Source organism: Drosophila navojoa, chromosome 3 (assembly GCF_054131105.1).
Source record: "Drosophila navojoa isolate 15081-1374.11 chromosome 3, UAZ_NAV_1.0, whole genome shotgun sequence".
NCBI classification, from domain to species: domain Eukaryota; kingdom Metazoa; phylum Arthropoda; class Insecta; order Diptera; family Drosophilidae; genus Drosophila; species Drosophila navojoa.
In genome coordinates, this window is record NC_142891.1 from 6,315,145 (window position 1) to 6,337,500 (window position 22,356).

Consider the following 22,356-nt stretch of genomic DNA (forward strand, 5'->3'; position numbering starts at 1 on the left):
AGTAAACATAATAATTTAAGCTAACGTCAACAATAAACCATTAAACGACCAGGCGAAAAAAAAAAAAAAAACAGAAAAAGTGAAAAACATGGCTGACAGAGAAAAAAAAAACCATCAAAAGTAAATGAAGCATAAATGCCAGAAACATACAGAGAGCGGAATGAGAATGGGGGAATGGGAAAGCCAAGAGGAAAATCGTGCGAAAGAAAAAGTGATTTAAATTTTCTTTTCTAGCGGCGTGTGGAAATTGATGGAAATTGTTGTGGGCTAGGCTGTATTGGCGGCCAAGCGGATGCCTTGCGTCCAAATAGCTTTTGAGGGAATTAGAAACACTCTGCGGCAAAAATAACCGGAAGGAATTATTATAAACCTCAGATGCGTGGAGGAAATTAAATATTTTATAGTCTGCGGCAGCGAAGCAAGCAAAATATAAGAAATTATTATTATATCTCTGAAAAAAAAAAAGAAAAACAAAATTGAAGTTGAGAAAACGAATTTTATTTAAGCTTGTAAATGTCTACGTGAGTTGCGTGTGTGTGCGTGCGTGTGTGTGTGTTAATGCCGCGGTGTTGCATTTTGGGGGTATTATGTACACACGCCCCAGCAAAAGGCACAAAAAGGCCACGTTAAGAGGATCTGGAAGTTGGCTTGGGGGCAAAGAAAAAAGAAAAAAGCAGAAAAAAAAGTTAAATTATTTTTTCAAAAAACATTTACACCCAGCAAAAGAAGAAAATTAAGTGAGTGCGCAACGAACAAAAAAAAATGCGACGAATTAAATTACAAAAACCGGGAATAAAAAAAAAAATGATGCAAACTGTTACAGGAAATGGAATTGCTTTAAGCCCATTTCCATTTCCCAAAGAGCCGTCTTAGTGGTTTCTGATTATAGCCAGAGTCTCGCAGCCGAGAGATTCGCAAAAGCTGCGAATGAATAAAATATAATATGCAGCGATTGTCGACAGTGTAATGCGATGCGCTACAGCGTTATGTTAAGACTCTGACTTCACAAATGGTTTAAATGCAGGGCAATTCGAAAAGTTGGTTAAACATTTATGGGCAATCGAAAACATTTTTCAGTCTGAATAAATTTTTTGGTGTGTGTTAACATATACTTAACACATATGTTGAGGCGATCAATAGTATATAGGGAAACAAATTTAACAGCATTTTGGGCTCCAGAAGTCATTTATTTATTATTTACTTCAATATATATATTTTTTTATTTTTTTTTTTAATTTGAAAAGAAGCTCAAAATTCATTCCATATTTAAGCAATTCATTGTTGAGCTACTCTAGCTTATATTCCATAAGCAAACTTATGAACCAAGTTCTTAAAAAATGTGATTCAACTTTATAGAGTTAATTTTATTTTATCATATCTAACAATCTAACTAATAAAAACTCTCTGCTCTTTTCTGTCATTTATATACAAACACGCACACCCACTCACACACACACTCATCCACATAACGACACACACACAGAAACAGTAACAGCAGCAACCGGAAATCAACGAAATTGTCGTCACTCCAATCAAGTGGAAATTTGATTAAAGAAGAGAAAAGAAAAAACAAAATTTAATAAATTTCAAAACTCAATAGCCGAATACCCGAAAATAAAAAGCGAAAAAATAAAAAAAAAAAAAAGAGAAAATTGAAAAGAAAAGTGCGAGTGTATCAAAAAGGTAACAGCAAAGGAAATCAACACGCACGCACATGAGCGCATTTGTAGTTGTGCAAGTATATATAAAAAAAAGAAAGAATGAAAAGAAACAGCAGCGAACGCAACAAACATTAAAAAGCAACGAAGCGTAAAGCTCACTAAAGAAAAAAAGAGGTTGACAAAAAGTGAACAAGAAAATAAAAAAAGTAGAGGTAGAAGAATGAAATAAAGACAGCAACAATAAAATTTATAGAAAGAGTAACCAAGTGAACGAGTTAAAAAAAAAAAAAAAGAAAAACGAAGCAAAACCGAAAACCCCAACAAAATGTAAAGAAAAACTAGGTAACAAAAATTAAAAGGCACGAATATTATTTAGTAGACCTTAATCTGGGGCAGGAGTTGCTCAGGGCTCAGGGACAACTAACGACGCTGCACAGCTGACGACGATTGCCTTGCGGCAAGGACATTACACACACTTTACTTTCTCTTCCTTATTTTTTTTCTTCATAAAGAGTGAGTGAGTGTGCGAGTGCGTGTGTGTGTGTGTGTGTGTGGCCTGCATTGAGCAAAGCACGAAATTAAGTGCAGATTATCAGCAGATTATATTTTAATAGCATTTCAAGCTGTTGCCTTTCACGACAAGTCCAAAGGACGACGACAACGACGACGACTACGACAACAAAAAGGACACAGACAACAACAACAACAACAAAAGCTAGTTGTGCCCAGCTCTAACTGCCTCAGTCCGTCTCCCAATGTGTGCGAGTGTGTTGGTGTCCAAGTGCGGCTTATTACACGATGTCTTGTGCAAGTATTTTTTGTGTAGCTGCCTCAACTAGAGCAAACATAAGCCCGCTAGAAATTGAAGTATTCAAGTAACAAGCGCCATTTCTCTTGCCCAGTGTTTCGAGTGGCCCTCGCCAAGTGTCGCGTGTGTCCACGAGCAGAAAGCAAATAATAAGAAAACCAAAGGAACGTAAAAGATTCAATTAAAACATTAAGCATACGCCCCGTGGCAGTCGAGACAAACGCAGCAACAGGTGAGTGAACGAGCTTTTATATGTGTATGTGTGTGTAGTTTAAAGGAAATGCCTGACGTTGAGTGTGGGAAATTGAAGGTGTTTTAGAGTAAGAAAATTATATATATATAATATATACAAATGTAAATTAATGCTATAGACTGAACAATATTTTTCGATTTGAAAAAAAAAAAAAAAATATTAATAAATAAACAAATAAAAAAAATAATTATGTCAAATAATTTGTAATAATTATGGCTGGAAGTAAATTCAACGGAATTTAAATAAAAAAGCCCAAACATAATTAATTCGTATAGAAAAAAAATTGGGGTTTTTTGGTATATTTAGTGAATGATTTTTTCTAATACTGTATCTCGTTTTATCTTTTAATTATGCATAGGACAGATAGAAATATAATAAAGAAAAACTCTTATTTTTTACATTCTGTTTGAGCTCTAAAACATGGGCATTATAGAAGGACAAGAGTCTTGTTCTTATTTAAAAAATATCTGACAGGCCCATAGAACTAGACATTGCATATAATGCTTACATCAAATTGAATAATGAAAGAAAAAAAAAAAATAAAGAAAAATATTGGAAAATTATTAATGTCAAGACTCTGCCACATTTCACCTCTTAAACTAATACCCAAAACTTTTCAAAGAGATTCCTCCGTCCAACGTCTGCTGTTAATGTTAACTTTAAGGCAACTTCCTAGCTAAGCAACTAAATAATTCCATTAATCAAACCAATTTGTGGTAAAACTAATAAGTTTTACCATAGAAATTTACATTAAAGAGTAGCATACTCTTCTATTCGAATTCTTCAACAGCGGCGCACTGTTGCATTATCACTTAAATCAAATTGAATAAAAAAGGAAACAAAAAATAAAAAAAATAAAAATCCAAAACCAACTCGTCTCGCTTATCAAACACATTCCGCAAAGCATTCAGCTAATGTCCTTGCCACGCCTTCTCGCTCTCCCCAATCCTGGCAGCAGCCACAATGAGCCCTGCTGCGGCTGGGCCTGAGCGCCTGTTAATTAATGCTAACCCAGCATCCGCTGCAGCATATTTAAAAACGCATTAGCTTTCAGCTTACGGCTTTGGAGCCGCAATGCAAACTGTGAGCGAAAGCCGGAATCTGAATCAGAGTGTCATAATTTTTTGGTAACAACAAAAAACATTTGGACAAGGAATTAAAAATAAATAAAAATAAAAAACATTAACGCTAATGCTGTATAAAACGTTAGAATTATATCCATATATATGTACATATATACTCGAATGTACGCAAAAGAAATGTAATTACTTCAAATGGCGCTGCAGCAATAGCAACGGGAGCTTAGCTAAAAGGCTATATATGATTCTTTTTATAAGCTTTATGAAAATGAACAGCAAATTGCAAATGTGTGTAAGGCATTTTGAAAGCTAAAAAGTTGACATAATCTTCAAACATATATTTCTTATGTAGATTCACTTTGACTTTGTTTGATGACTTATTTACGTGGACTTCATCAAAAGAGACTTAATAGAAGAGTCTCACTATATGCCTGTCGATTGAGCTCTAAAGCTAGGGTAACTCCTAGTTGGTCACTCTGCTAGTTTACTTATTTTTTTTTTTGGCATAATACCATAATGGCCATAATGCGTTGCTGCTTAGCTGCCGTTTGTTGTTTTAATGCTATTTGCTTGCCTTTTGGAATCTGTCACCAAGCTACGTGACAATACAGCATTATGTGGGCGACTCTCTCACTCTCTCTCTCTCTCTCTCTCTCTCTCTCACTCTCTGTGTGCGTGTGTTTGTGTGTGTGCTGCCATGTGTCTGCGGTAGACCGCAGACTTTGCTAGCTGACCCAAGTCAGCCTGCTCGCATTGGTGCGCAACTTACCTGACAAAACTTTAAGGCAAAAATTTCATTTAAAAGTTTCGCTGAAGCTGGAACTGGAACTGGACACCTTCCCACTCTCCCGGGTCAAGTTGAAACGTACGCCAGCTGCGTAAAAGTTGCCCACGCCTTGGACCCTCTTCCTAGGCTCCGCCCGCAATTGCCTTTCGTTTCTTGGTAGAACTTTTGCAAATGGACATTGACGTTGCATGGCTTTGGTTTCTCTTTTTGGCGCATCATAAACATTTACACAATCTGAACGATCCGCCCCCAAATGGGACCCAGTGGCGCCACTCAACTCTGAACTCTGCAAAACTCGGCGAATTTCCAAGCTATTACGGCATTAAAGGGAATTACATGATATTGGGTCAGATTGCAAAAATTATTTTACTCGTTATGTAAAAAATAAAGTTAAAAAAAAATAATTTAACCAAGAATTTTTGCGATTCTATAACAATTTTTAGTGCACTCTCCCATTTTGTCCTTTTGTTTGTTTATTTTTGTGGGCATATGAAATTTCATTAGCTAGGCAGAATTTCATATTTTCGGTTTGTAATTAAAATATTTTAGAGCAGCTATTTAGGTTTACGCTTTAAGCTTTTAATTATGCATTTCCATATTTTTTTTTTTTTCTAAATAACAATTATTTATACAATTTTTTTTTCGAGCTCATTTAGATGTTTTAAATGACGAATATTTGTGGTAAAATTTTGTAATATTTATTTAATATTTAAAATGATGGAATTTTGGTGTATTTTATAGAACGTTTTGAATAGACACACGTTTGTAAATAATATCAATATATATTTTTTTATATTGTGTATTTAAATTGCGAGAGCTCAGAACGTTATGTTCGGGCTTTACTGACTGCAAAATACTCATTTACAGCGTAAAAAGTTGACAAATTGATTCCAGTTTCAAAGCTGTGAAATGGTTTGCGTTGCGAGTGGCGGACAGACAGCAAGACGGACATTTTATAAGACAAATATTCCCCATTTCGTGAATAAAAATAAAAGTTAAAAAAAAAAAAAACTTTAAGATATGAATTTTATGTATATTGAAATTTTTTATATTTTTTTTATTCTTAAATTTTTAATCTATTTGCTATAAATTATATTTCTGTATTGTCTAAATCCATTTTTATATAAATATTTGAGGATATATTTAGGTTTTTTGATTATATCAGAATACCTCTTATACGATTAAAATTTTTGTTTTTTTGCTCACTCAGCTGAATGTTGTTGCTTTTCCAGGAATTTAACGTATTTTGTTTGCGTTTTTTTTGTTACGTAGTTTGTTACGTTTTCAGCCTTTTTTTTCCAATTTGTGCGCAAATTAAATTGGTTTTTGGTTTTAGCAAAATAAACGAGATCGTGAAATGGTTAAAATGTATATATAAATTTATATATGTATATATACTATGTATATATATTTTTGTTTTAATGCGGCTTCACTCCTTTATTTTTATGGTCGATATGTATATACTTATTTATGCAACAGCTGTTGTTTTTTCGTCATTGTTGCTGTTATTCTTGCAGTCGTTGCTTAACTAATTAAAGCAGTTTAATTGCATAAATTAAAGCTACATATGTCGGTTGTTGACGTTGTTGTTGTTGTTATTGTTGTATTCGCCTCGCATACGAGTTGAGCAAATAAACATGCGAAAGCTTTTTACAACGGTCCATGAACAATTTACAGAGGCCTAATTAGCGCATTTCCATACAATGGCAGTTTATATGTGATTTAAATTGATGTCTTATTTATTTTATTAATATTTACAGCATTTATCAGAGTCGATGATGAAAGACTTTTCATTTGCAAAAATTTGTCAATATTTTCTTTTATTTTTATTTATGTTCGCGTGCTTTTGACATCAATCAATCAACCAAATAAATTTATCAAACATCCAATTACGTCTTAGCTTAAAGCTTATATCTATGAAAAAAAAATAAATAAAAAAATATACAAATATATATATATATATATGTACAAATAAAAATAAATAAAAAACAATTCAAGCTAGAGCTTTGAAGAAGAAGAAAAAAAAAAAAAGAAAAAGTGTTTTGCGCACAATTTGTTCGTTCTTTATCGACTGGGAATATGTGTGGGGCTGTTGCCAGGGCGGGAGGCAGAGAGCGTCGCGCATCCAGCATCCAGCAGGGCAGCAAATTGTAACAGACACACACACTTAAACTCCCCCTGATGTTTTAAAGCACTGGCAGAGCATGCTTCTTGGGTAGTAAACACTTATTAGATGTCACAAGTTCTGAATAAGCGGAGCGAAGCAGCGAAAGGGAAATGGAGACGAATACAAAGAGAAAGAGAGGGAGAGAGAGCGTAAGAGCGAGCGAGGTAACGAGCGGGCGGGCCGACAGTTAGAGCCCCCAAAGCGTTGAGGCAATGGAGCGTGCTGTTAAGGAGTATTCGACTAATAAAAATGTCAAAACGCATGAAGCTGATGACAAGTAACACGAAATGACAGCACATCCTACGCTGCTCATAGGACGTACCTAAGTTAGAAACTTTGCCTCCGGCCATTTCCCATTGGCAACAATTTGACACACCTGCTGTGTGTGGTGGCGCTCAGTCGACTATGCGTGCGTGGTGCGCCCTCACAATTTTCATCCGCACTAAAACTTTCACAATTAAAAGTTGGCAATTTTGTTGCGTCGTCTTCGACATAGAGTTTTGTTTTTGTTTTGTTTGTTTTTTTTTTCCCTTTTTTTGCCACGCACGTTTCAATTTTATTTGGCGAATTGGCTTAAGTGGATTTATCATATCAACCAGAAAGTTGTCTTAAAACATATATACATATATTAAACATTACGTATATAAGTATGTGTATGTATGTATGTGTGTAGATACGACTTTTAATTACACAGCTTTTCAGTGCACGCACGTACGCGAGAATGTCGTGGTAAAAAAGTTTTATTCCTTTTACTTGTGGTACGTGTTCGCGCTCAAAGCATTTTCAATAAACGTCTTTTCGTTTCTCTCCATCTCAGTCGCCGCGGGCATTGATAAACTTTAGCCCGCACTTGGCCTTGGTCGGCCAAAGGTCAAACAATAAACTCGGGCGGCTCAATACAAATCATTTCGCATTTTCAATATTATCGTATTACAATTTGAGCAACCAGACAGTGAGACCAGACAAACTCAAAAGCAACCCATTTAAACACTTAACTTCAAGGCTCTTACTTTGTGCAAAGTTTGCCATTCCAAATAAAAGCAAAGTAAATATGTGAATATTAGAAGTGGGCAAGACTCTTTATAGAATACCCAAAACTTGCCAAAGAAATTTCTAGATAAATACTTAAAATTTTTATTAATAATAATATTTTTTTTGCAATTTCATATCCAGAGATTTATGTATTTATGTATAATATATTTATATATAATTTTTTTAAGCAAAATTCTAAATAATTTAATATAACTCTCTAAAAAATATAATTCAACTTTTTTTTAAATTTTTTGTAAAATTATTTTTCTTCTTTTAATTTCATATCCAAAGAATCAATAAGTTTTTTTATTCTAAATAATTTACATTTATATACAGCCCATAAAAATTTTTAAAATTATAAATTATAAATTTTGTTATATTATAAAATGTGCAAAGTTTATTGATAGGTAAAGAAAATTTCTATATAAATACTTGTAATAATTCTCCATAAAATGCCCAAAGCTTTTCAATGACCAAATAAAATTTACTGATAATATTTCAATTTTTTTTCTTTCTATCAAAATTAAAATAATAGTTCTTATTAATTTCTGGTTCAGCTATATGTATATCAATAAATAGTCTACACGTTCTGTAAAATTCTAAATAATTTCCACATATATATACAGCTAATATAACAAGCATTTCATTATCAAATACCTGTACAAGCAAAAGAGCTCAGCGAATTCCTCTCTGAAATCTAAATTATATTAAATTGCGCATAAATTCAACTAATCTAGGCAAACTAAATCACATAGTTTATATGCCGTTTCCCCCTCCCTGCAGTTGAGCTTGTTAGACGGCACGTTTATCCTGCAGTCATGGAAAATTAAAGAACACACACGCACGTGACACACGCGCAATTTATTAAGTATACGCCTAGAAGACAAACTCTGAATGTTGCCGCGCTGCCATGGCCCCTGAATTCTGGCAGCTCGTTCTGTTATTTAAACAAAACAATTAAAATGATTTTCCCAGCGCTTTCTCAGAAATACACACACAAACAGAAGCAAACGTAGAAGCAAAATGCCTACAATGACACACAGCATGAGCTTTTGCATGTGTTGTTTGCGTTTGTGCTGTGAGTGGATGTCGACGTCGTTGTTGTTGTTGTTGCTGTAGTTGTTGTTGCTCGGCTTTGTTGTTTATTTAGACGCAGGCATGTATACATAACATTTACAGCAAGCATGAAGGCAACAACAAATTGAATGAACACGCGCCCCGAAAGCGTTTAATAAACACAAAAAGCAGCGCCAGCAACAACAACAACAGCAACAACAACAACAAGAGTGAACTACAACTATACATGAAACAAGGCCCGACCTAACGTCTGCCTTTTGAAACTTAATGAAATGTAATGATGAGCGGGAAAATGCGGCGCCCAGCGAGTCAGGCATAGACATTCGTTTTGATGTAAAGTGGAAATGAAAATAACAATAGAAACTGTACGGACAAGCAACAACAACAACAACAATAGCAATAGGAAAAGTGTGCAAATTTTGAATAGAAAGCGAAAAAGGAAACCTAAGACACAAGGACACATATGTATGTAGTCAACAAGAAAAACAACAACAACAACAATAGCAATAACAGGACAATCCAAGGTTGCCAGACACATGCGCAAAACTTGGACAAATTGATTTGAAAGATAATTGAATTAATTCCACGATGAAAACGACGCTGAAATACTCTAATATAGAAGAGGCAAAATGTGCTCTGAAGATGAAATAGCTTATAGGTCTGCTTATGTTCAAATATTGAAAGCATTTGGAGTAAACATTTATGGATTGTGTAATCAGGAATATTATATTAAAGACCATTCCCATGCTACAATTTCATGTAGGAACAAACGTCTTATAGGGATTTTCAGTAAAGTGCGTCAGTCTTTTCAAGGAATTCAGTTCATTAAAAAGTTGTTCTATGTTGGCTCTTCGAATCGCTCTAATTATTGTCCAGAGAATCAATCATATAAGTATTCCAGTTGATTCTTTGATTAGTCGCTTTTTGGAAGAGCTTTCAGATATAGATCGATAAAGTTCGATATTAATCGATATATATCGATGTTGATATCGGTATCGATCTGAGCTTAGATCTCTTTACCTCAAACTCGCTTTTTGGTTGTATGAATATCCTTATTAAAATTTAGCTAAAATAATTAATATTACATAAATAAGTAGCAAACAAAATTAATTTCTACTTCATATAGTATAATATATAGAACTTTTTATATTATATAAAATATATGACCTAATAGTTCCTGAAAGTAAAATTGTTTTTCAAATGTTTAAAATGATTTTTAATTAATTAATATAGATTCGATATGTATTTTTACTTATTTTCTTTATTTATTATTATTTTTGTATTACACTAACTAACTAACATCTTTCATACAATACGCACTTCAATTAGTCATGATATGTAAAAATATTTTTCAATATGATGCTTTACTAAAATAGAGCTCACAAATTTTGCTTTACAAGTTAAAAAATATGGATAGCTTATTCCAAAAAGTTCATTAATTTATTTCTTTACAATACCTAATTCACCAACAGCTGCAAATTTTATCACATAACTCACGCTTAGCTTTTACTTAGTGTATTAAGATTCAAATGAGTTGTGTTTAACCTTTAACTATGTGCTCTTAAACCTGCCTATTCATTTCTGCTGAAGCAATTAATCCCTTGATGCCATAGAGCTAGAGTTTTTCCATGAAACTTTAAATTTGTTGGCCCCACACACACACACATACAAATGCATATACACACACAAATGTGTGTATGTAGTTGGCAACGCACAAAAGCGTAGCACAGTTTAGGGGCTAAAAATTGTTGGTTTGGCAGTTTGAAGTGGCTTTCAGTTAAGCAATTTTAATGTGTGCACAATTAATTCAACAACAGCGACAAGCACTCCACTTAGGCTCCCCCGCCAGTTGCTCCCGTTTTTAGCTTGGCTTGCAGTAGGGCTCTCAACTTGGCTGCTAGTTAACTTCATCTACATTTTGTGTTTATACATTTTTTTTTTCTTTTTACTAATTTGCATACGCAACATTTTCCATGTAGCGCAGTTTAGTTTTTTTTTTTTTTTTTTTTTAACCAACGTGAGTTGGTTGAGCAAAAAAGTTGTAGAGTTTAGAGCTCAAGTTGGCGCATTTAATGTCAAATGCAGGCACTTAGCTGCAGCTGTCCCCAATTGCCAACAAATTGTTGCAAATCCTTATGCAAAGCCATCTGCGCCATGTGTGTAACTACATTAATCTGTATTTTTGCACGTTTCAACTCGCATTAAAGCTGACATCGGCCGGACAAAAAAAAAGAGCAAAAACGAGACGCAGAGATAACTCGAATGGGAGTTACCTTAAAGGCAATCTAAATAGGATTAACTTGTATAAATTCTTTAGTTAATGCATTATTAATTTACTGCGATGTTTAGGTTGTACTTAAGACTCATAAGACTAAATACTTTCCTTTGAAATATATTTTATCTGATGTTAGACTTAACTCTCTCTGCCTTGCTCTTTTCCAACTCCCCCATAAGCAACATCCAAATCAATATACCCAATGTGGCCCATTTCAATTAGTACAGGATATAAAAACAGTGTAATTAACATTAAGTGCTGATTTGTGAGATTTATTCACTGTTTTTTTTTTTTTAGTGCCTGAATGGACTTCATGTTAATAGCACATTGAAAGCTTATAAATGCACTGGCAGTCACGTTTTTTCAAGTTCTATTTAGCGCTGCAATTTGTTCGAGTTGTTAATGCAATGCCAATGGATTATCTGCCTTCATAGAAAAACACTTGTAAAATGCATCAAATTAATTAAAAAAAAAAAAAACCAAAAATTAAATCAATATCAATTTGCATTTTATAGATGCATTTTATATCATAGAATCACGCTTTATTATTTGTGCAGCTTTTAGAGATATTTTATCGTAACTTTTTTTCTAAAGAAAATTTTAGAAAAGCGCAAAATGAAATGTTTGAGATTCCAAAAATAATCCCTTTTAGTGCTAAGCATTGAACAAAAGCGCAAATACTCTTATAACAAATGTAAATTTTGCAGTTGGCAGCAACTCAACTGCAGTCGATGGTTCAAATACAGTTTTAATAAGGGTATTCTTGCACCTGCTATGATTTATTGGGTGGATAATAATATCTATAATAAAATTAATAATAGTGCTGATGGCACATTTGACGATTTTTAGCATGAAAGTTGTGGAAAAACAATTTTTTTTCTTTTAGGCTTTCATATTTTCAATGCAATTAGCTCCATAGTTTTTATCTGTACATTTATATAACATATATACAAATATAAAGTGTTTGTATTTGCATTTCTATAATAATTTTTTCTCAAAGTAAATAAATATTTTTGACTACAAACAAAATTGTAAAATTCTGTTTACCAAATTGAAATATTTTCAATTTCATCTGAGTTCGCATATTTAGCAAACTGTTTTTATAAGCTTTTTATGCAAGATGTATTTAAATATATTTGTTCAAATCATACAGATTGCGGCTTATTTTTATTTAAATTTTTATTTATTTATTTATTTTTTTTTTTTTTTAACAAAAAATAAAGTTTTTTTTATCTCTCATGATAAAGAAAATAATCAACATTAATGGAGGAATGGAAGAGTGCGTTATTCAGATGATAGTGTATATATTAAATATGAAATTTTCATAATTTTTGCCACAAAAATCCTAAGTTAAAATATTTATATAAAAAATATTTATAAATATTTATAAAAAAATTTTGATTTCTGCCAAAAAATTAGACTTTTTACTCGTTGAGCAATGGGTGTATTGATAAACAACGCTAAATGTATATGCATAAAAATATATCTATAGCTTTCGCTCTGTAAATTTAATATAACAAGCTTTGCTCGACATTGTATAACCCCAATACATGTTTTTTATGAAAAAAAAAAAATTAAAACAGTTGAATATATTATTTATTAAAAAAATATATATATTTAAAATATTTTCTATTTGTCCATTCATGTTTATTTAGACTAGTTTGTGGACTTTAGCTGCATAAGAAATGAAGATAAATTCAAAATATTTTAATATTTAATGCCAGCCTAGACCAAAGCTGAATTCAATTTAGACAAAATTTTGATGACCAGTTTAAATTCAGCTAAATTGCTTGTTGTTGTTGCGTTTGTTCTTCTCTCAACCGCTTTTGGCCATTTTAAGCGCAATTTATTGGCCCGCTCACTCTTGTTGTGCATTTCATTTTGGTAACAATTAAACACTCGCTGTGAAATTCGCGCAATTATTTGTCGGCGACAACATTTGCCTTCAAATTATTACATTCTACTTTAGCTGTTGTTGTTGCTGTTGTTGTTGTAGCTCTGCGTATTGCAAACTGTTAACTATCTTTAAATGTCAGCTGGCACACATTTCGAGTGGCCCCGCGTGCTGCTTCAACTGGCTCCTCTGCATTCAGCACAGCACAGCTGACTGCCAAAATGCGCCACATACATTTCACTTAAATGCCAGCCATATACAATCGTTCTCTGTGCTTCCCCTCGACACGGCTCGGCTCGGAGTCTGTCGCTCGTTGTGTTTGTCCTGGCAGCGCCCGTTGTTGCTCGCGCATAGTTTGTGGCAGGGAGAGAAAGAGAGAGAGAGAGAGAGAAGGGGGGGGGGGGGGGGGGTGAAAGAGTGAGAGATTCGCACAGTGAAATTACGTGACACATTTAAAAGAAAGCAGAACTAATGTCATAGCCTGGCAAAGCTTGTTTTCCCAGCGAGGCTAAGCGAGGGAGAGGGAACTCGAGCTGGATCGGCGTCATGGCGCTCAGCCCAAAACACTTTAGATGTCATTGTACCGCATTTAGATTGAGTTGCTCTCAGCAGCCAAAACATAACAGGCTAGGCGGAAATCTCATACTCGGCATTTCTGAATACCAAATCCAGTTTCCACTCTGCTCAGCGCTGAGCTGTTAGTGTCACTTAAGCTCAAGTCTTTGGCACTCACACACACACACACACACACACAGATGCATATACAGATGTTAAGATTTGTGCTCGGAATGCTCTCTAGCTGCGCACTTCTAAATAATTGTCTATGTAAAGTTATATAACACATATATATAGTCCCATCACAAAATATGATATTCCTCTAGCCCTGCATCCTGTCTCATCTGTCGCGCGCTCTATCGCATAATTTAAGTGGCGTCTATGCAAACACACACATACATATATGTATATCCAAAATTCTATATGCATATACATTTGTCTATATCAAATTTGAGCGCTTTTTGCGTTTATTTATAAGCCTTGGCCAAATATTTAATTGTCAAACAGACGCGCAGCCAAGTTATATTGCAGCCATATTTGCTCGGCAAATATGTGTGCACAAATATTGATGTTCGGTTCAGGTTCGACAAACTGTACCTTGTGTATGTGTGTGCATGTGTGTGTGTGTGTGTGTAGCAGCGACTGTCAACAATATTATCAATTGAATACATGTGCCGGCCTCATGATTAGCCAAAGCTGCAGTCGATTGCAGCCAGTGTTATAAATGTTGTAAATGTAATAGTTTAATCATTCGGAAATCAGCAAGCAAATGGGCTTAGCACGTATACGCACACACACACACACTCTTATACTTGTTCACGTCGCTCGCATCGCAGCCAAATTGTGCATTTCCGTGTTAGCGCTCGCTGTGTACGTATGTCCATTGCCATCATAACTGATTAGCGCTGGAAATTGTTATCAATATGCAATTAGGCAGCAGGCGCCTGTGTATATATATGTGTGTGTGTGTGTGTGTCAGTTTGATGCACAAAAAGCAGCTGCGGTTTAGCGGCGCATTTCACTGCGGTTTCTTCCATCAGCCCCGGCTCCACACTCTCTCTCTCTCTCTCTCTCTCTCTCTCTCTCTCTCTCTCTCTCTCTCTCTCTCTCTCCCTCTCTCTCTCTCGCTCAGGGTGTGTGTGTCTGGCATTTGGCTGGGGTAATACCCTGCACACGCGATTGGCCTTCAAGTTATGCGGAAGCAGCTGGCTGCAAATGGAATTTGCATGAAATTTACTTGCCCCAACTTGGGCGGCAATTAAGCGTACATTAAATGCTATTTAAGGCTGCTATTTAATTTCGCTTTTTAATAATTTTCAAAAGTAAGGTTCATTTTAATGATCTTACATTGAATTTCTATTATACAATTTATTCATTTTTGATATGTAATTTTCGCACTCGTGATTTTAAAAATGTATTTGGTATTTTCTTTTTAGTTCCACAGGGCTTTAGTGTTTAAATTGACCTTTTTTTTTAAGTATTAAGATCTTTAATGATGTTATATTACATTTGTTTAAATAATTTATCAAAAATTTATTTATTTTTTTTAAATTTTGTATTTGTTTATAATTGTAATTTTTGAAATGTATTTAGTATTGTACTTCTTAATGGCTTCGTTTTGATTTCATTTAAATAAAATTAACTTTTATTGTAATCGAAAGTTAAATAGGTTTTTAATGATGTAATTTTAAAACGATTTAATCTAATTCTTAATTTAATTAATTTAATTGATTAATTTAATTTAATCTAATTCTTAAAAAGTATGTTTGTTTTCTTAATTTTTTTCTTGTATTCTTCAATGCTCTTTAATATTTATTTAAGATTTTTTTTTTTCGAAATTAACTAAAATTTGTTATTTTAATTTTTGTAAAAATATTCAATTAAATTTATTTTCTTTTATGTATAAAATAAAATAGCACTTTTTTTTTTGTATCAAATTTCTATTTTTAGAGTCTCTCAATTTCCTAATTTAATTTATATAATTGCATTTAACCTCATATTTTTTTCCCACCAAAATCAAAGCTCTTATTAAACTTTAATTTAAAAAATTAAAAATTTAATTTTAATTCAATAAATTTCTCTTCAAATATTATTATTTATTTGTATGCCAAACTCTTCTCAATGGTTTTGTAATATAGAAATTTGATGATATTCCCAAATTTATGTATTTATTATGTATTATATGAAATTTCCATTATATTAAATTGCTATAAACTGTATATTTTAACAATTCGAAATTAATAATTTTCTGTTGCCCTCATAAATTTCTCAATACATTGCTACAACTATAATTTACATATCCGCAACATGAGCAACAACAACAAGTGGCTATTTAAGTGTTTGCAAATGAAACTTGAAGCGGAATATTTCGGAGTTACCTTTAAATGCTCTATAATTGTCTTATATGTGCCGTGCGCTGTTCGCAGTTCAACTCGAATGGGCATGGCATATGCTTGGTCTATAATTGGCTTTATTATTGAGCTCGTGCAATATGAGAGTCAAGTCTGGGCGAGCACAATCATAAATCCCTGATAAACAGCCGTCAGCCGAGGAGATGAATTTGTGCAATGTGAAGCAAACGAGGAGCAAGATAAAGGACGCAGTAGACAATAAGGGAAATCAAAATGAAATTGAAATTGAAACTAGACAAACTGCACAGAGCTGCAGCCAGCACAAGCTGTAAGCCATTATAGTTGGAGCTCTGTGTGTGTGTGTGTGTTATGCAACATTATCATGCTTATATAATTTGCAACAAACACACACACAGACACACACACATACAGATACATTGCGATATATTTGTAGTCGTTTGTGTATGCGATAAAGCTCAAGTAACAAAGCTGACTGGCGGCTGTCTTCATATCCATATCCATATCGAGTCTAAGGATGAGCTGGATAACGAGTACGCTGGCGTATCAAAACTTATTGTGGCAGCACATATTCGACATGTGAAGTCGGAGCACGGACATAGATGCGTACATACATAGCTGTAGCCAAGGATTCAAGGATTATCAAAGTATTAGAGCCTGACTGGAGCAGAAGATGCTGTCGCTCGTGTAGCTGTAGCTGTAGCTGTAGCTGTGGCTGAGCTTTGACTGTAACTTTGCGCACTTTATGAGGGCCGTTGTCTTTGCCAAATGCCTTGGGGGCTCATATGGCAGGCCTGCCCTGCCCTGCCCTGGCTGGCTGTATGGAGCCGGGCTCGGCAAGTTGGCGCGTCATAAAATCTCCAGAAGTTGCCAGCGCAAAAGGAAACGGGACATGCATAAGTGAAAGACAAAAGACGCCAAAGACAAAAGCCGAGCAGCAAAAAAAAAAAAAAAAGAAGCAAGTAAATAATAACAACAACAAAATAGAAAAAAAAAAGAAAAGAAAAGAAAGAAAACTACAAGCCACGACACTTGAGCAGCAATGACAACGTTTGTTGATAACAAGCAGAGAACAGAGCAGGGCAGAGCAGAGGACACTAGACCACAGTGGCCCACTCGCCCTTCATCATTCACTCGCACTCTCTGGCTGTCCGCCGGAAGTGCTCGGGCGTGTAGCTTGATAAGGAAACTGGCGAAAAGTAGCAGCAGCAGCAGCAGCAGCAGCGGCCAAGAACTCGGCGACATGTAAGAGGAGGCATTATTAACTGCTATTGCACTCTAGAGTGCTGCATGGCCAGCCCACTGCCGACTGCCGACTGCCGACTCCTGCCAAGGCGCACAATGAATAATGTCCTTGGTGCGCAATGCGGAAATGCAGCAAGTAGCAGCAACTGCAACGGCAGCAGCTTCATGCAAACTGCAAACTGCAAACTGCAACTGCATCTTCGAGTCGCGCGCACACACACACACAGTAGGTGAATAAAATATACATACATATACAGCCATAAAGGCAATATGCTCGCGCACTGAATGTTTCAATTGGCATCAAATTTTATAACCAACATTTTATTTTCACTTGCCATTTAAGGAAACTGTATAAAAAACAATAACAAAAAGAAAAGAAAATCAACAACAAAATATGTGAAATTTTTATTTAGCTGGCAGCTAAACTGTTTACTCCACTGGCACCTTGCCAGCCATTGGAAATTGGAGTTGCGAGCTCGCGTTCCATAAATGTCCATCACGCATTGATTTCAACGCAAAGTGGGCGTGGCAGCGCAACTTGAATTCGTTGTGCAATTATTTTACACGAAAATATGTTACGCGTTTTGGCATTTGCCATTTGGTTTGGCCCACAGCCAACAAATTTGCAGCAGCATACGCGACGTATGCGTAATGTGGCGAGCACACACACATACACACACACACACACACTTACACATACATGGTGTAATTAGATATAGACACACGCTTGCGCCTCTTGTTTACTGTGCCCACATATATCTCATATTTCCAACTATTTGAGTTTGGCCAAAATTGAAAATCGTAAAGTGCTAATATCGCGGTTGCACCCAATTATAATTTGATGGCTTCGCCTAATTGATTTTGAAGAGCATGAGGCATGCTCCATCAGGCTGGACCAATTATTGGTATATATTTTTTTTTGTCTCTATGCATATTCTGGTAAATAAATGGTAAATAAACTTTTTTATGTAGATGCATTTTCTATACAAATATATTTTTTGTAAATTTGCAAGGAGAGTATTATATATTATATTTCTCTATATTGTGCAATCTCAGATAGTTGAACTAAAATATATTTCATATTTAATTTTTCAGATTGAAAATAAAATATAATACTTTTTTATGGATTTATCAAATTAAATGCTTAATGGAGACAATAAGCTTATAGCCTTAACGGTTTTTTTTTTTTTTTTTGTATTCACAACTTTAATTAATTAAAGAAATTGTATTGTATATAGAAGTTTCTGATATGTTTAATTTAAAAATATTTTTGTATATACTTCAGAAAGAAATCTTTATATATCCTGGAAATATAATATATGCTAAAGATATTTATTTGATTCACATTATCATCAAAAAAATACTTTATATATTTATTGTTGAACTATTGAATGATCTGTTCAATACCATTAACCATCAGAAGGAGAATGAAATAAAGCAAAGGTTCAGAACGACAGGGATCCCATAAAGTCTATTACATATGATAATCTTTCCGTGCTGTGAAATTCGAGCTAATTACCAGGTTTTGACAACACAGAAGTCGCTTCAATGGAGAACTGAGTCTCGATTTTCGTTATAGATGTCAGTGATTGTAGATCATAAGCAAAAAAACTGTGCGATATACACGAGTGTAGAAAGCTAAGACACGCTACAATGAGCTAAATTAAATTTCAAAATGCCTGCAGAAAATCAAAAAAAATCAACTCGACATATGAATTTATTTTAAATATTTCAAATTACTCATGATGCACATATTATTAATATTAATTTTATGAAAACGTATATATTCTATGAAATTACTAGTCAAGTGTAAGAAATTTAATCAAATGAATTGAGAAATTGCAAAATTGCATAACATAATATACATTGTATACAAATTTGTTATCAATTCATTAGAGCACGCCAAGATCTAGAAAATGTTTGTTCTGGCCCAGCAAATAATGAAGCAGAAGTAAAGGAAAATATATATAAATATATGTATATATATAGTCGCTTCTCTTTTTATACCTCACTTAAAGCAGCCAACGGACGAACGTGAGAAGGAGAGGAGCAAAAGTAAAGATGAAAATAAAGAGAATGTGCTCGAGCGAATTTTTAACGTGTTAATGTCGAGGCAACTGCTAACAAGTAGACAAACAAAGTAAAAGAAGGGGGCGAAAGAACAAATGATGGCAGCCATTGAAGAAATGAAATGAAATGAAATCAACGCCATTATTATTTTTGGCCCCGCCCACGCTGACTCTCATGCTCGCTTTGCTTTTGGGCACGGGGGCGTCTCACGCGAAACAGCGGAGCAGCGGAGCTGCCGAGCTGACGCCTCCTCATTTGTTGCCGCTTGTCGTTTGGATATTTTCCAAATGAAATTTAATTGCAAGAAATAATACCGAAAAGAAAACACGCTCACACACACACACACACACACAAATGAAATGGAAGAAAAAAAATAAATAAAAAGCAGAGGCAACGTTTAATTCATTTGCATTGCTCTCCCACGACTGTCATCAACAAATGAATAAATAAGAGAGTTGTGTGTGTGTGTGTGTGTGGGTGTGCCTGTATGTTTGTGCGTGTGTGTATCATCTGACATTGGTTTATGTTGCGGGAGCTGATAATTGCACTGAGATTTCATTGTCTTCAGGCATTAAATGCAGCAGCCCAAGTGCGTGGACGAGCTTAAATTGAGTCGATTCCCACTGAATTAAAGAAGAAGCCATAAGCGGCATAAAAAGCACACCAAAGAGATCAAGTGCTGGACTCTTAATAGCACAGCGCGAAATGAATGACAACTGCTGGAATATGCCGATCAAAAGGCTGCATTTATTTGTCGATTACCTGATAATTACTTGAGAATCGTAAAGAGAGGCGTGAAGGAATTTAAGCGCTATGAAAATTTAAGTTTCTTCAATTATAAGTGAAGACCTTAATAAAAGCTTCTCTTATGACGAATTTCGATTGAAATAAATACAGATTTAAAGAAATAAAAAAAGAGAAAGTATTCAAAATTGTATTAATTACAGACTTAAACAGATAAAAAAAAGGAAGAGAATATTAAAAAAAAATTATTAAAAACTAAAAAATTTATTAAGGATGCATAAGAATTATATTTGTATAGTATAATTAAAATGTAGACAATATGAGGATCACGTAGAAGGCATGTATTAATACGAAATTCGAGTCTAACTTAAGTTAGACAATATACGAATCACATAGAAGGCATGTGGTAATACAAATTTGGAATAAAACAAACTTCTGTTGGTTAATCAAGATTATTATTCGCATTAGAGTCACTGTAGCTCTGATATTTGTATATGCAGTTGAGAGAAAAACCTTTTTCAATTTTAATAATATTAAAAGCAAATATGAAGCTTTATTTATTTTTTTTTCTCAAGTTTTTCCTCAAGTTTCAAGTATTAAATTCCCCGAATGTCAGTAAAAATAAACATTTGTTTATGTTGTTTCATCTCATCTTGAACGAATTGCCGAATTTCTATCTCACATTGGGGACAAAATTCGCGTCTGGCTGATTATTTAATTTGCACCTCAATTTGCTCGGTTTTATATGCCACAATAGGCCAGCCGAAATGCGGTCGTGCCACACACTCGCACTGCACTCAACATTTCACTTTCAATTTCCATAGCTCTGTGGGCCATAAAGCCAGGCGTTTATGGCCAACACGCGTGGCTGACTAAACCAAAACAGAAAAAAAAAACAAAAACAAACTTTCATAATTCATAAGCAGTGCGACGAGGCACAGGCCACAGAGATCGTGCCCCAAACACACACACACACACACACACATACACACGCACATGCGAAATTGCGACTAAGTTGCAGCTGAATACACTTAAAGTTGGCAAACAGAAAATTATATTTTAACAACTTAATAAATGCGCCACTGACCATTTCAGCATTTGAATATTGACCGCAGCAACGCTGACAAAGGCCAGAGGGAAGGGCGGCAGTCGGCGGGGAGGGGGCTTGGGGCACAGCTCTCGCTGATGGCTGGACGAATGAAGCGTGCAGTTTGCGTCATCATCAACAAAGTCCGGCCTGGACTTGGGGGAGGGGGAGTTTTATTTTTTATTTGCCAACGCTGTTATTTTATTTTGTTTATGGCAGCGCCAGGGGCGTGGCGGGCGGCAGTTAGACTGGGCGAATTTATATAATAATCATAAAAGCTGCAGAACATGACCGTTGCGGAAATGCTGCGATTTATTTGTATTTGTAGAGTGTGTGCGTGCGTGTGTGTGTGTGTGCTTTTCATCATTTTTTTTATTTTCCGCCAATTGATTTGACTGGCGGGCAACAGCCTGAGGCTTGGCTGAGGGGGGCTCGCGGGCGGGGCTTGGCCTGCTCTGCAAGCCTTGGGGATTGTTTTCAGCGCACATGGAGCATAAAACTGAAACACTCGCAATGCACGACTTGATGCGGCACACTTTATGTGCCTTCAGCGTTTCAGTTCTCTTTGCTTCAGCTTTTTATGACCCAACACGCGCGCACACACACATGAGTTAGGAGATAATGGACATGGAGCGGCGTGGCCGGGGCAGCACTGCCAATGCCATCAAATCAGAAAATTGTTGCAATTAAAGAGCAAATAATGAGCGAGCATTCAATAAATTGGCTACGGGAAACGACTGCAGAATCAATAAAAGTCAACTGGGTGAGAAGTGCGTAGAGGGGCAGGCGAGACCAGGCCAACATATGCAATATGAATGAAGATTCTTAGAGAGAAAGACAGATGCTGTGAAAGTGGCAATAGTATATGAGAGTTGTGTGAAATATTTAGCAAAATAGCTGACTTCGTATTATTATTTAAAGTGAAATGAGAACAAAGTCAGAAAGGAAATAAAATTTGATATTTTTTTGCATTATTAAAAGACTGTTTGTCGAGTGAGCTCTTAGGCTACTTGTTTATCATAAATGGTTGATTCTTATTTGATTCTTTTTTGTACTTAACCTATAATATGGGAAATGCAATTTTTTATTTTTATTTTTGGTTTATTTATTTACTTATTAACTTATTAATTAGCTAAATTTGTTTTGTAATTTTTGGTTTATTTATTTATTTATTAACTTATAATTATCTACTTTTTTATTTATTTTTTTATTAAATTTTTTTTCTTTGTTTATTTATATTTATTATTTTTTGT

General features: G+C 34.7%; 1 long non-coding RNA gene across 1 annotated transcript in view; it reads left to right on the top strand.

Annotated features, from left to right (window-relative positions):
* The first annotated feature begins 2,383 nt into the window (after positions 1 to 2,383).
* LOC149091647 (uncharacterized) overlaps positions 2,384 to 22,356 on the top strand; it is a 103,696-nt gene continuing 83,723 nt past the window's right edge. Inside the window, exon 1 of the long non-coding RNA XR_016196579.1 lies at positions 2,384 to 2,701. This is a non-coding gene — a long non-coding RNA (uncharacterized LOC149091647). The remainder of the gene's footprint in view (positions 2,702 to 22,356) is intronic.